The following is a 10892-nucleotide window of genomic DNA, read 5'->3' as shown; positions in this document are numbered from 1 at the left end:
AAGAAGATGAAGAAGATGAAGAAGATGAAGAAGATGAAGAAGATGAAGAAGATAAAGAAGATGAAGAGGATGAAGCAGATGAAGAAGATGAAGAAGATGAAGAAGGGAGGAGGAATTGGGGAAGGAAGGGGTATGGGACAGGGAGATTAGGGCGAAGGAAAGGGGAAATGGTAGGGAGAGAGGGAAGAGGAAAGGGGGAAGTTAAGAAGGGGGAGGAGTCAGGGAGGGGAATATTTAGGGAATGAAGAGTGGGAAGGGGGAAGGAGAAGGGGAAAGGGAGGGGAGAGGTTAGGAAGGGGTGGGGAAGGGGGAGGGGAGGGAGAGGGAGAAGGGGGAAAGGAGAGGGGGAAGGGTGGAGGGGAGTGGTTTGGGAGGGGGGAAATTGTGATGGGGAGGGGGTTAAGTTGAGTTTATGTGGGAGATGGTCGTTAAGGGGGTAGGGGGAAGTTTAGGTCAGGTTAGGTTAGGTTGTGTGGGGGCTAGATTAGGTTGCGTTGGGTTAGGTTAGGTTAGGTTGGGTTAGGTTAGGTTAGGTTGGGTTAGGTTAGGTTGGGTTAGGTTAGGTTGGGTTAGGTTAGGTTGGGTTAGGTTAGGTTAAGTTAGGTTGGGTTAGGTTAGGTTAGGTCAGGTTAGGTTGGGTTAGGTTAGGTCAGGTTAGGTCAGGTTAGGTTAGGTTAGGTGGTATGTATATACGAGTATCTTTACGGAGCGGTGCTCTACAGGCCTTTTGCCTCTTGTGTTGGTTTGAACCCTGTAACTACTTTTCATTTTGTGTTAAATAAGAGAATAATAAACCAATAAATCAACAAATAAAATCAATTTATAAATGAATAGCTGAGAATAAATATATAAATAAATAGAGGCAAAATATAAATAAATAAGTAAACGAATAAATGAATTACTATATAAATAAAAAATAATAAATAAATATATAAATGGATAGATAAGTAGAAACAAAAACGATAAATGACGCGAACCTTTGCTTTATATATTCTATTCTGGCTGCCGCCAGCGATTTTATTATTTTTGGGGGGACCCCCAACACACACACACACACACACACACACACACACACACACACACACACACACACACACACACACACACACACACACACACACACACACACACACACACACACACACACACACGACCTGATGGCGCAGTGGTAGCGTTCACGACCGCCACTACGGCGGTCCGGGTTCGAATCCCACCCAGGGCTGAAACAATTTCAGTATCGCTGCGCTGAAAGCCGTTACTCCAACTCTCGTGAGCGGGGAGTTGGAAATGTGTGTGTAAGGTCGCAGCATTACCCATAAATCGGTCAGATATGAGCTCTGAGATCTCTTCCGGGAGGGAAATAGCTGTCGATCACGACTCCAACACGTGATCCAAAGATCAAGCTGAATACACACACACATACACACACACACACACACCTCGTGGTGCAGTGGTTAGAGTTCCCGGCTGCCACTACGGAGGTCCAGGTTCGAATCCCACCCAGGGCTGAAATAATTTTAGTATCGCTGCGCTGCGAGTCGTTACTCCAACTCTAGTGGGGTGAGAGTTGGGTGTGTGCGTGTAAGGTCACAGTATTACCCATAGATCGGTCATGACCTCTGAGCTCTCTTACGGTAGGGAAATAGCTATCGATCACGAGTCCAACACGTGATACAAGACCATGGTGAATCACACACACACACACACACACACACACACACACACACACACACCTTCAGCAGCGGAAAGGCTTAAGCCAGGAAGCCTAGACCACCTGGTCGCGGCGGATGGTCTGGGCGGGTCTAGCTTGGGATTTCACTTCCGGTCTGTCAGACCGTCAGTCGGTCCGTCAGTCGGTTTGTCACTTGGGGTATTTGTTCACCGTAGAGTTATGTGTTTTTAAGTTTGCGTTTTTATTTCTTTATCTATGTGTTTGTTTATTTATTTATACATATTTTTGCTTGTTTACTTGTATATCAATTAACTTAATTAATAATGTATTTATTTATTTCATTTGTGTATATATTTATCTATTTGTTTATTTATTTATTCATCGATTTATTTATTTTTAATTTATTTACTTATTTATTTATTCATCTTTTTATTTATTCATCTATTCATTCGTTTGTTTGTTTATTTGCTTATCCATTTATCTGAAGCAGTGGTGATAACAGTTGTTGTAGTAGTAGTGATAGTAACAATGGTGTTAATAGCAGCAGTAGTAGTAGTACTCTAGCAGTTGTACTAATAGGAGCGGTGCGACAGAGGAAGCGGTTACATATCGACATTATTTCTTAGATATGTAACAGGAGAAATCCTGGTGCACATTCTGGTGACGCTATAATATATAGCATTTTATTCTTTTAAAATCTGTAACATTGTAATATTGTACTTCATTGCATCTATACTCTTACTAATTGTATTATTTCTTAAATCTATCTTATGTCGTTTTTTTTTATCCAAGCATCGATTTAATACTTCGTCTTTATATTTCTTATACACTTTTGTTATTGTTGTAAACGTGTAGATGAAAAAAATAAGTAATTTTATCAAAGGGCTTTTTCCCTCTAATAAGGGAGGTAGCCAATTTAAGTAATTGGAATTATATAATATTCGTCTTGGAGCGGACGTTTGAGTGAGATAAACTCCGTTCTTGGGGTCAATGACGCGTCATGACGTCACGTCGTCTTGTCCCGCCCAAGAGCCAATCAGCTTTCGCCTCACCTATTCTTCCGTTTATCGGCTTAAATTCTTAAACAACAGTAAACATAAGTGCTCTTTTTTTCTCAGCTTCAAACTAATCCCTGGGAGAAGGTGTAATTGCGATTAATTATTGTTTGTCGAGCAGGTCATTTAGTTTTCTGTGAAAATGAGGAAGAGTATTCGATATGCTATTTACACACGGAAGCAATGTTATTTTTACGTTGAACATTGTCATGGTATTAAGAGGCGATTGGACGCCATGTAACATCGAGACAGAGGATTGAATTCAATAACCAGATAAGCAGACGGACTTAAATCGTGTCACCGCTTCATCAATGAAATGTTTTGACGTTTGAGATAAGATTATTATCTACATTTCTAGTGATAAGGAATGTACCTACCGACATTTCACCTTAAATTTTTGTGTTTGTAAAATTTATTCGTTTACTTTATCTGTCGTCAGTCGATTTTATTCACACGAAGGGAAAATCCAAAGCGGTGAATTTGTTAAGTTTACATTTGTTCAAAATCATAATGACGTACTTCTGTAACGGTTTTTAACAGTTTTTTCCTGGTTAATTTATAACGATTTTATTCAGCTCAGGGAAGGACCCGGATCTGAACAAGAGCGAGACCCCGTGGCGACCCCCTCAACCGAATGGATGGAATCATTTAGCCAGAATAAAGACGTACAAGTTCGCCACAGTCGCGGAGGAGTTGCAGTGTGAAGACTTCTGGACAACGGAGATGAGACAGTGTTGCAATCTTGCAACTTGAGACCCTCCGTGTCTTGCAACATTGCACTGTCGACGCTGCAAGTTGCATATTGAAGGTTGTGTATTGCATATTTCCTTAGCATGTTGTAAGTTGCATGTTGTAAGTTGTATGTTGTAAGTTGCATGTTGCATGTTGTAAGTTGCAGGTTATATATTCCAAATTGTATTTGTAAGTTGTAGGTTGCATGTTGCATATTCCATATTGCATTTGCAGGCTCCATGTTGCATGTTGAAGGTTGCGTGTTTGGAGTTACATATTAGAAGTTGCATGCTGCAAGTTGCATGTTTTATTTGCATGTTGTATTTGCATGTTGAAAGTTGCATGTCGGAAGTTGCATGTTGGAAGTTACATGTTGGAAGTTGCATGTTGAAGATTGCATGTTGTTTACTGTAAGTTGCATGTTGAAGATTGCATGTTGCTTATTGTAAGTTGCATGTTGAAGATTGCATGTTGCTTATTGTAAGTTGCATGTTGCATTTGCAGGCTGTATGTTGCACGTTGCATTTTGGAAATTATATGATGAAGGTTGCATGTTACATTCCCATGATGTTGCAGGATGCAAGTCTTAAAATATATTATACTAATATGTGTTCTACTGATGATTATCTATTTTAATTTTCTCGGCAATATACATCCTGCAATAAAGATTACTATTAATTTTAGAGGGATTGGGTTGTTAAGTGTAGTTGGGAAGGCTTATGGGAGTGTTTTAACTGAGGGGATTGGATGAGGAACAGAGGGAGTAATTGGTGAGGAAAGTGTGGTTTTAGGAAAGATAGAGGTTGTGTGGATCAGATTTTTGGGGTATGGCAGATTTGTGAGAAGGCTTTCGGCAGATTTGTGAGAAAGCTTTAGGCAGATTTGTGAGAAAGCTTTAGCAAAAGCTAAGGATATTTTTGGGCTTTTATGGATTTGGAAAAGGTTTATGACAGGGTAGACAAGAAGGCACAGTGAGAGGTATAACAGATATATGAGATATGGGGAAAGCTGTTAAGGGCAGTCAAGATTTTTTATGAGAGTAGTAGAACCTGTGTTATATCTAGAAATGGAGAGAACGAGTGGTTTGGGGTAAGGGTGGGGTTGTGTCAGGGCTGTGTCATGTCGCCATGGCTTTTCAGTGTATACGTGGATGGAGTGTTACAAGATTATACATACGAGGGCGGTCAGCAAAGGATTAGAGATGGCTACAGATAGTGGAGAGAAGTGGGAGGTGAGCCAGTTGTTGTTTGCGGACGACACTGCGCTTGTGGCAGGGTCAGAGGAGGGATTAAGGGAGTTAGTGACAGAGTTTGGGAAGGTATGTGATAGGAGAATGTTGAAGGTAAATGTGGGTAAAAGTAAGATGGTGAGATGTACAAAGGGAGAGGGTTACAGCGAGTTGGAAGTAAGTCTTAAAGAAGAGAGGCTGATGAGGAAGTGAACAGTTTTAAGTATTTCGGGTCGCATGTAACAGGAAATGAAAGAATGGAGGTGGAGGTGAACTGTAGATTGAAAGAAGGAAGCAAATGTCTTGGGTGGTTGGAAATCGTAATGAAAAATAGGCTTCTGGAAATGGATGCAAAATGTAGATTATATGAAGAGGTGGTCGTGAAGGGGACGGGGAGTGAGGGTCACCGAATAAATGAAGCGACCCTGCTGTGGATGTGCTGTGCCTTGCTGCATTGCTTCTGATCCGAGCAGTGGGCAGGAGACAGGGATGACCTTTCATCCATGAGGAGCTAAGATGAGAGGGAGGTAAGGGTAGTGGATGGAAGTGGAATGGGTGGAAGTGGATGCATGCCTTGACTTGGCTACCTCCCTTATAAGGGGGAAAAACCCGTGGTATATAGATAGATATATAGACAGTTTTTTGTAAAAAAAAAATAATAATAACAAAATAAATACTCGGCAACAGTAGTGTTTTAGTAGTGTTCTTGTTGTACTGTTATTGCATTTTTTTCTATTTTTCTATTTTTTCTTATTTTATTTCTAATTTGTCCTCATTTTATATTCATTTTACTTTTATTTTATCATATTTCATGTTATCATTTTTAATTTTATTTTATTTTATTTTGTTTTATTATATTTTATCTTATTCTATTTGATTTTATTCTATTATTCTATTCTATTTTATTCTTTACTTTTTTTTAGGAATGTCCCCTGTGGGGCTACAAGGAGAAGGATTCCTAGTCCTACCCCCGTCCCGTTTTTTGTCGCCTCTTAGGACTCAAGTGGGAAAACTTGGTGGCAGTATTCTTTTCCCCCACCACAGGGTTAGGCGAAAAAAGGAAATGAATATTCAGAGAAATGGTACAGGACAGTAACAAGGGGTTGGAGGACAGCATAACGAAGGGACAGTCGCAGTATAATAAAAGTATAATCTTTTCCCTATGAACACAGATTTCCTCTATCAGAGAAAAAATTATGTGTGTCTCTGGTCCGTAGGGGTGCCCTATATAGATCTTAAAGTATCAGCTGCATGTTACTTTGCCACAATAAAATGCAGACGGGAGGGAGGAGGGTGGAAGGGAGTGGAGTATGTTGGAGATGGAATGGGTGGGAGTGGATTTTATGCCTTTGTTTTTTTTTTTGGCTACCTCTCTTGTAAAGGGGAAAAAGCCTTTGGTATATGTATGTATGTTCTATTTTATTTTATTTTATTTCATTCTACTCTATTCTATTCTATTATATTTTATTTTGTTTTACTTTGATTAGTTCATTTATTTGTATATCAATTTATTTTCCCATGTGACCTCGCTATGGACCAAAAGGTCTCCTGTCGGCTGAATAGACAAAACTCTTGAATGGGTCAGGAACTTTTGTCCATCACTTTGCTACGGTCGCCCTCGCGGTCCAGTGACACTATCAGCTGGGAGGAGGGGGTCATCCCCCCCCCGGCACTCCCTTCGTCAGCTGACGTCGTATTACAAGTACCACTTCTGCTTTATCATGGCATTAACAAACATACATACACACACGCGCACACACACACACACACACACACAAACACACACACACGCACACATACACACACGACTCGACGGCGCAGTGGTAGCATTCGCAACCGTTGATACAGCGGTCCGAGTTCGAATCCTACTCAGGGGTGAAATAATTTCAGTATCGCTGCGATGCGAGTCGTTACTTCAATTCTCTCGTGGAGCTCTGAGCTCTCTTCCAGGAGGGAAATAGCTGCTCTGAACTCTCTTCCGGGAGGGCAATAGCTGTCGATCACGAGTCTAACACGTGATCCAAGACCATGGTGAACCATGGTGAATCACACACACGCACTGACGCGCGCGCGCGCACACGCACACACATACACACACACACACGCACACACACACACACACACACACACACACACACACGCACTACGCCCACTCGTTTGTTCCCTGTCCTTACCAGTCAGCCGCCGCCAGCCGCCGCCAGCCGCCTCTGACTCAGCCCCGATGTAGTCACTCACAGCCCCCAGGTCTTATCACCTTCCCCTGTGGGCCTGTTTTTTATAACTTGGCGAAACGTCACCCCTCCCCCTCCCCTGCATTCCTGGACGCTGATTGGCTGACCCGGGCATGTCCAAAGGATGTTGTTGAAGTGAGAGTGAAGTGTGCAGGAGTAGTGAGGCTATCTTACAAAGAATTCACGAAGTTTGTTGTTTGTAAAAGTGTAATAACAGGAAGGTCGAATGTATGTGAATGTGTATGCAAGAAATTAATAGATGAATGATTGAATATATCGACAAATAAAATATATAAACAAATAAATTAATAAAAACATACAAAAATACATGGAAAAGAAATAATTTATAAATTCACTCATAGTTCTATCCATAATATATATATATATATATATATATATATATATATATATATATATATATATACATATATACATATATATATATATATATATATATATATATAAAATCAATCAATAATCAAATGAATGAATAATCAATCAGTCTGTCAATCAGTCAACCAACCAATCAGTAAATCTATCTTAAAGGAAAAATATATATTAAAAAGTAAACAAATAGACGAAAAAGCGTGGTGACGTCATGTCGCCGCAAGTGGAAAACGAAAGAAATGACGTCATCACTGCTGCCGCGCGAGAGAGGAGAGAAGTCCATCTCCCCAATAGTGTATCGCACTGTGACGCTTTTGTTGGCGGAATGTGCAACGTCACGACGGAAATACCGGCGCTTCTGTCAGCGCCGAGACGGAACTGCCATGCAAAGTGGCGGACATCCAAATCTGACCCACGTGTGTAGACCTGTTTTACCTTTAGTCTACAATAGTTCTCTCAAATACATAGATACATACACACACACACACACACACACACACATATATATATATATATATATATATATATATATATTATATATATGTGTGTGTATGCATATATATTTTTCTGTAAACATACATCTGCGGACATATGGATCTGACACAGCTTAACGTGGATTGGCCAAATCCTACAAAATTAATGAATAAAGAGATAAAAGAAATAATTGAAGAATAAGAAAATTATATATATATATATATATATATATATATATATATATATATATATATATATATATATATATATACATATAAACAAACAAATAGATAATGTTTTTATGAAAATGTCACCAGAGTCGATATGACATCACGTCGCCAGCTCTCTGGCGTTCTGTGATTGGGGACCGGCACAGGGCGATATGACGTACTACTTAAGCTCCGCCTCCCTGTGCACGAATATATCTAATATACGTATATATTGGAAGGTTCAACAACTCTGTGAAAGTGTACCTCCCGAACATGAATAAATATATATGTAATACACACACACACACACACACACACACACACACACACACACACATACATACATATATATATATATATATATATATATATATATATATATATATATATATATCAAATATCCTGTGAATAAATTACGCCCACTTTGGGCGTGTGGGCCACCCCCCCAATTTTGGAACCTGCTGGTCAAAACATATCGCGTACGAAGTCAAAATGACAGGCTCGCTGTACAGCGACCAGGTAATGACATGTATTTGGGGGGGAAGGGGGAAGGGGGGCAAAGGGGGACGGGGTGGGAGGGGGGCTCCTGCCGACTTTTAAGTGAATGGTTTAGCGACGGAGAAAGGAAGATAAGGAAGCGGCTTTGTCGGTGGCTGTGGAGGCGGGAGGGGGCTGTGTCATTTGGGGCGGGGGGGCTGTGTCGGTGGCTGTGGGTGGGGGGATGTGTCGGTGGTAGTGGAGAAGGAGGCTTTGTCGGTGGCTGTGAGGGGCTGTGTCGGTGGCTTGGAGGAGGGCTGTGTTGTGGCTGTGTTGGTGGCTGTGTTGGTGGCTGTGTTGGTGACTGTAGGAGCGGGGCTCTGTAGTTATATATGATATACATATTTTTTCTATCCAAGAGGATTTTCTTATTATCATTTGTTTTATTTATTTACATACATATTAATCCATCAATTTAGTGATTGATCAGTTAGTATATTTGTTTATGTATTTATTCAATCCTCATTTATCACTAATATATTCATTTGTTTATTAATATATGCGTTTTGTATTTTTTTATTCATCTATTCATTAAATAATTTCCTGAATTATTCACATATGTATTAATTCGTTTGTTTGTTTTCTGTTTGTTTATTTGTTAATTTATTTTCTATTATGTTTACCTAATTATCTAATTATATATTTCCTTTACAGTTGTCTTTCCCACGTGTGCGAAATAAGGAAGGAAAGCAGAGATGGGTAACACATCGCCACCTGATAGATGGACATCAATTCTTCCTCCCAGGTTAAAAGAAAGTAAAACAATAGATAAATAAATAAATAGATAAAAATAAACAAGCAAACAAACAAACAAAAAAATAAATAAATAGATAAATAAATAAAAAATAATAAAAACAAGTCAACAACCCTCAATCCAGTTGCGGAGTGACGTCATCCCAACTGGCCTGAATGAAAAAGAGTAAACTACGTCGTGGAATGGTGGAGGAAGAGGAGGAACATGAGGAGGAGGATAGAGGCGTTGTGATAATCATAGAAAATAGTTATATTACTAATAAGCACAATGATAATAATAATAATAATAATAATAATAATAATAATAATAATAATAATAATAATAATAATAATAATAATAATAATAATAATAATAATAATGATAATAATAACAGTAATAATGATAATAATAATGGCAATAATAGTGATAATCGATAATGACATGTTCATAGTTATTTTTATTGTTTTGGTTATCAGCATTGATAAGCATTCTCCAAATTCTCCCAATCCAGTTATATCTTCCAATAGATAATTCCTATGTTCTTTTTACTTTATCGAGCTTCGAAATCTTCACTAAACCTGATAAAGTTAACGCATTCGATAAGGATTCAAATTTTAAATTTACAACGTCCGATTATACACGCACTTGAATGACGTCATATCGTTTTGTCCTGAGACGAACGTCTGAAAACGACTCGATGTCACGTCGACTCAGAATATTCGAAGAAAATGTGTCGGTCACGTGCAGGAAAGCGAGGGTTAGGAGTGACGTCATATCGTCCGTAAGACGAAGTCACAGGGGAAATACAAACGAACAAACAAAGAAATAGATAAATGGATTATGAAATAATAAGTGAATAGATAAGTAAATAAATATATGATATAAATAGATAAATAAATATATAAAATAAATAGATAAATAAGTTAATGAATAAGTAAAGGAATATATAAAAATGATAAATAAATATGTAAATATACAAATAGATTACCAAACAAATCTATAAATAAATATTTCACCCTCTAGGTGAAATCCTGTATTGAAAAGAAAAACATTTATTATTTTTTTCTGCAATTATAATTATCCTCAGCCTACGTCGGAAGAACGATAACATTTTAAACGTCTTCATCACATTCCTATGTTTAATCCGGCTGCCGCCAGGCGATTTTATTCAGCTAAGGAGAAAGACCTGTAACCTATTTATCCAGATAATAAATTGGCGAAATGGAGATTTGGAGAAATTGACATTTGTCAAATTAAAGTTTTGTGGAAGTGGAAAATTGGCGAGATGGGATTTTAGGCAAATTGAAATTTGGCGAAGTAAAATTTTGGCGAGATTGGATTTTAGGCAAATTGGAATATGGCGAAGTAAAAAACTGGCGAGATGGGATTTTAGGCAAATCTAAATTTGGCGAAATGGGATTTTAGGCAAATTGAAATTTGGCGAAATTAAAATTTGGCGAACGGTTACAATTCCACCTGTAGACACGTGCAAGAGAGGGAGACGAAAAAGAATTTGTTGCAGAAACCGCTGTTGTTGATCCGCCTCCGTCGCGTTGAGACACGCGGTTCGAGGGCGGTCAGGACAACGAATCCTGCTTGCCTGGGCCAGCCAGTATTGCTCGCGGGGCCTCGCC

At 39.0% G+C, this 10892-nt stretch overlaps 1 long non-coding RNA gene across 1 annotated transcript in view; it reads left to right on the top strand.

The window, feature by feature from the left end:
• LOC143033272 (uncharacterized) overlaps positions 1–9263 on the top strand; it is a 26660-nt gene extending 17397 nt beyond the window's left edge. Inside the window, exons 2-3 of the long non-coding RNA XR_012967165.1 lie at positions 3303–3535; positions 9180–9263. This is a non-coding gene — a long non-coding RNA (uncharacterized LOC143033272). The remainder of the gene's footprint in view (positions 1–3302; positions 3536–9179) is intronic.
• The last annotated feature ends 1629 nt before the right edge of the window (positions 9264–10892 follow it).

Source organism: Oratosquilla oratoria, chromosome 15 (assembly GCF_046742065.1).
Source record: "Oratosquilla oratoria isolate Oo_2021 chromosome 15, ASM4674206v1, whole genome shotgun sequence".
NCBI classification, from domain to species: Eukaryota; Metazoa; Arthropoda; class Malacostraca; order Stomatopoda; family Squillidae; genus Oratosquilla; species Oratosquilla oratoria.
Note: the sequence above shows the minus strand (reverse complement) of the source record. Positions and strands in the feature narration are given on the sequence as shown.